The following is a 5,186-nucleotide window of genomic DNA, read 5'->3' as shown; positions in this document are numbered from 1 at the left end:
AAGGCCAGTCATAGCCCCTGGGTCAGTGATTTCTGTCCCCCAGAGGCCTATACCTAAGATAGGAAGCTAGCTTGGCTGCATGGTACACATGACCTTAAATAGGGTCAAAAAATGAGAGAGGAATGGGGCCAACCCAGTGGTGCAGCGGTTCTGCTTCGGTGGACTGGAGTTTTCCAGTTCGGATCCCGGGTGCGGACCTAGGCACTGTTGTCAAGCCATGCTGTCACAGGCTTCCCATATATAAAATAGAGGAAGATGGGCATGGATGTTACCTCAGGGCCTATCTTCCTCAGCAAAAAGAGGAGGATTGGCGGCAGATGTTAGCTCAGGGCTAACCTTCCTCAAAAAAAGAAGAAAAATGGACGAGGCATAATTCCTGACTTCCAGTGAGCCTGAGCCCCCTGCCCTGCCTGATGCTCCCTCCCCAATGCACCCCTCAGCCAAGGTCCCCAGCTGAGCTGGCCCCAGCTGAGGAATTGCTGGAGCAGTAGCTGGAGCTGTCCCAGGCCCTACTGGAAGGGCAACAAGGGGCCTGGGAAGCCCACGCCCTGGTGCTCAAGACCCAGAAGCTCAAGGAAGAGATGAGGAGACACAGAGAGAGCCTGGGAGGAGACGCCTAAGCTTTCCTCCAGTTCCCACTTCACCCTCCAACAATGGAAATATTACACACCAGCCCCCTGAGCTCCTCAATCAGAAACATCCCAGCCTCTCCCAGGCCTCTCAGAAAAATGGAAGACACCTCTACAAAGGGCCAGAAATTGGAAAGTAGTGGGAAGTCATGGTCTCTGCAGTCTCTTTAGTCACATCCCCCACTTTGACCCCTCCCACTGACCTCTGCCCCACAGCAGGACACACAGTCCTTACAGGAATATACCCTGGATCATAGCCTAAAACAACCTCACCCCAAATCCAGTAAAGGGACGGAGTGTTTACAAACATCACAGACGCATGCGTTTTTTAGTTTTGTTGAAAAAAAGTTCTGACAAATCAGGAAATGGAAGTTTAGGAGTGGTGGTGATGCAAAAGAGGGAAGCCATGGCGTGGGGGTTGGGGCTTGTCAGGGGTAGGTGGCAGTAGTGTCTCCTTTACCCCCATGCCTGGTGTCACCTCCTGAAGACGGACAGACTGTCACATTCCAGAATAGGTGGGTAAGTCCTCTACTGCATCTGTTCAACTGAAGTGGAAACATAGCAGTTAGACTAAGACACAGAAAAAAAAAGCGAAGGTGGCAGAAACACACACATCCTTACATGCAGATGTTTATGTGGTGTGTGGGTTCAGAGGATAGACTTGAGAATGGGAAAAAAATAATTTGACAAGAGAAGAAAGAGACCCCATATACAGGTCAACTAACATTCCAACGGGACATCAAGACCAAGGGGGCATGAACTTGTCAAGTGTCCATTATGCAGCAGAGGCTTTATGTACATAATAGGATTTATAACAAACACACTAAAGAACAAGGGGGTCTAAAGAGTTGGGGGAGCCAGTTTCAGTACTCACTGTAGGAGGAGATGTTTATCTCATCAGGCAGCTCACTAATATTGACCTCAAAGCGATCCTGCACATCAATGAGGATCTTGGCATCATTCTCATGTGACATAAATGTGATGGCCAAGCCCTTGGTGTCAAACCAGCCTGCTCTGGCCACCTGGAAGGAGACAAAGGGTAGAACTGGAGACTTAAAATTGGGAAGACACTCAAAAGGAGGGATGAACATATAAGGTATGAAAAGATAGAGAAAATAAGGGAGTGGGAGAGGACACTGGGATGTCCTTCTCAGTGTGGGGCTTACACGATGCAGGTAGGTGTCAGAATCCTCAGGCATGTCGTAGTTAAAGGCAATGTTCACCCTCTCGATGTTCATGCCTCCACTGAATAGGTTGGTAGCCACAAGAATTTATTGTTGAAAGCCTTTAAATTGCTGATACCAAGAAAGCCTTCATGAGAAATGAAATTATAAAAATGTTGAGATCCTCTCTCAGTGGCGTCTTTTCCTCCCAAGGACGCAAAACGTCTTCCCCATCTCTGACTCACCTCTCCTCCTGGGGCATCCCTTGCTGGATGGCAATGGCTTGGAAGTTCTCCTCCACCAGGAGCTGGGCCAGGGCAATGCACAGGCTTCACAAAGATCACCATCTGTGTGTGTGTGTGTGTGCGTGCGTGTGCGTGAAGGGGATGTGGGTTCATGGGTGTGTGAGAGAGATTACATGCGAGAGAGGAGTTTTCAGTGATTACACTCTTCTAAAGGAATTCCTCTTAGTCTGTCTTCGTCCCCATCACATATTTTCCCTTCTGCTCTAAATGTAACTTAGCTTCTCTCTCTCGGCTCTGATTTTTCCTGAGCAGACATGTTACAGAGAAGATGCAGAGAACAGTAACTGAAATTACCAGATACGTTAGGAGACAAGGATGAGGACACCTCATGAAGAAGTGGTAAAATTTAGAACCGAGGTCTAGAAAATCCATGACCAGTATTCCTGCTCATCAAAACATCAAACAAAAGCAACCTACTGTATTCTAGAAAGCAGTCTTTAGTGATAATAAACCACACAACAGGTACAGTGATGAAACGCTTCTCTTCAGTGAGTAACACAAGAAGAAACAAAGAAATTTAAGAACCTAACAGCCCAAGTTATTTTGACACTTTTACAAACTTATTTAAACCCTTCAAGGGCTTTATATTTTGCAGTTTATTTATTGAGCTTTTTATTTATTGAGTACCTATCTGTGCCAGCCCTGGAACAGAAGAGCAGTTCCCACATTGCTCATACTCGGCCCCCCAAAAGACATTTATAGTCTCATTTAAAAGAATTTCATTTAAGGGAATTTCTCCACCATTCTCTCTCAAATCACACATGTGGTTTCCTCAATAAGAGTACTTAATACAGGGGCCTGCATCGTGATGTAGCAGTTAAGCTCACGCACTCTGCTTTGGCGGCCCGGGGTTCGCCTGTTTGGATCCTGGGCATGGACCCATGCACCACTTATCAAGCCATGCTGTGACAGTCATCCCACACATCAAGGACAGGAAGATGGGCACAGATGTTGGCTCGGGGCCAATCTTCCTCAGCAAAAAGAAGAGGATTGGCAGCAGATGTTAGCTCAGGGTTAATCTTCCTCAAAAAAAAAATAAGAGTACTTAATACAGGTTTCTGCTACGATTGGAGACATGCTAATCCTCCTATCTGATGTGGGGGGAGGGGGCAGTCTTGTGGGTTTGAGCCCTGAACCTGTGGAATCTGCACTAACTCTAGTGGTTAGTGTCAGAACTGAATTGAACCCATTTTGTGTCCACAGAGAATTAGAGATTTGCTTGGTGCAGGAAAACCCACACATTTGGTGTTATAAGTGAAGAGTGAGTAAAAACCAGACCTTAGTAGACAGGCACAAGGGAGTTTCTGTGGTGCTGGAAGAAGAGCTAAGGGCAGGTGCTAAGGGGTCCAGCCCAGGATGTTGCAGGGACCCACTCCCTGCGCTATGACCTCACAGGCAACTCTCAGTTCAGCCCTGGGAGGCCTGTGGTGACAGCCCTTGGCTACCTGGACTGCCTCTTCTTTGTTGCCTATGAAGCAGGAGCTGCCCTCCCAGAACAAGAGATCCCAGGACCTTGGGCAGGGAGGTGGTCTTGCTGCTGGCAGCCAAGGAGACTGTGTTCCTGGAAGGTCCCTCCCAGGACTTAGCTTGGGGTCTGAAGACCATCCTGGGCCACAAGGAACTCAGGTGAGCCTGGCCCAGCCATCTGACCCCGTTGCTCTGGATTCCAAGAGTGAAAGCTTCCTCTCCCCTAGATCTCAGGAATTCTTTCATTCAACCAGCAGCACTCCTAGGGCAGCCGTGGGCCCTCCCCACTCTTGAGACCCTAGGACCCAGGTATCCTACTTCTTTCCTTCCTCTCTGATGAACAAGAACTTTATTCTGGATCCTCCCAGGCCCCGCTTTCTTACACCCCAACCCCTGAAGTCAAGCCCCAAGTATCATCTACTCTGACAACTGACCCAAGGGTTTGGGGGTCAGGCCAGGGGAGGGCACCCCAGTACCCCACATCCTGCAGCTGCGCCCTGGCTATGACCTGGGGAACAGCTGTAGATTCTGGTACTCTGGGTAGACAGGGAGGACTTCACTGCTTACAATCCTGCAACTCGGGACTGGGACGCTGCGAGGCTGGAGCTGGTGGTCAGGTGCTTCTTGTCTGTGGTGCGCACCTGACTGGACTGTGAGTGCTGGGTGGCACTGCCGGGCTTGCTGGTGGCGGGGCTCGGGTGCCCAGGACCAGTCAGTAAGGAAGCCAAAAGCATCCACAGAAACATGACTCCCAAACCACACACAGGGAAAGTGACCCCTCTTATTTCAGCCCCAAATCCAGATCTGAAAGACTTCAGGTCTCCGTCTCAGGTGATAATACAGTAGGTAGACCAGAAAGCGGTACAGGATACAGAGAAGAAAAATAGGTGGGAGGGAGGTTTCCAAGAACCAGTGACAATTTGAAAAGGGGTGATTACATAGGTGACATTTGAACAAATCTTGAAAGAGGTGAGGAGCTGAGCCAGGCAGTTAAGTGGGGGAGAGTCTTCCAGGATCGCCCTCTGCACACACCTGGCTCACACGGGGATGGGCTCTACAGCTGCAGTGAGAATGGAGGCAACCGAAGCCTTGACTTCCTGGGAGGGAGGGGGGATCTGTGTTTCTGTATCCCGTGGCCAGGTCACCTCCTGGGGCTTCTTGGCGTGAACGCTGGGAAGGAAGAGAAGCTGTGGTGAGTCCTGTCCCGACCCTGTCCATGTGCTCTTTCTTTCTCAAATCCAGTGCCTCCAGGGTTGTGGTGACCCAACTGGACAACCCTCTGACGCACAGCATTTGACTTCTCACCAGCCAACATAATTCTAAACTAACTGTGGACTCAAGACTCTGGGGGACCTGACCTGGGGGACAAGATACACCAGGACTGGGCGACCATGGGGATCCTCTCTGGAGAGGAGCCAAGATACATCCGCCTGGTAGAGCCTGAAGGGCCCCCTTGGTGTGACCTGTGGTGAGGTGCTGTCAGGGGACAGAGGTGACAGTGAGGGCGAATCTCATCCAGACCCTTCCCCTGCTCTCTGGCCCTGTACTCAAGGCCCTCTCTTCCCTCCTAAATGGAGATGACTGGAATGTCCCCAGTCATCCCCTGATCACTCACATCTCAC

The 5,186-nt window shown here is 50.0% G+C and overlaps 1 pseudogene; it reads right to left on the bottom strand.

Annotated features, from left to right (window-relative positions):
* Positions 1 to 971: 971 nt before the first annotated feature.
* Positions 972 to 4,310, bottom strand: LOC124227044 (spliceosome RNA helicase DDX39B-like; annotated as a pseudogene).
* Positions 4,311 to 5,186: the final 876 nt, after the last annotated feature.

This window comes from Equus quagga, chromosome 15 (assembly GCF_021613505.1).
Source record: "Equus quagga isolate Etosha38 chromosome 15, UCLA_HA_Equagga_1.0, whole genome shotgun sequence".
Lineage (NCBI taxonomy): Eukaryota > Metazoa > Chordata > Mammalia > Perissodactyla > Equidae > Equus > Equus quagga.
This window is presented reverse-complemented; position numbering and strand designations above follow the sequence as displayed.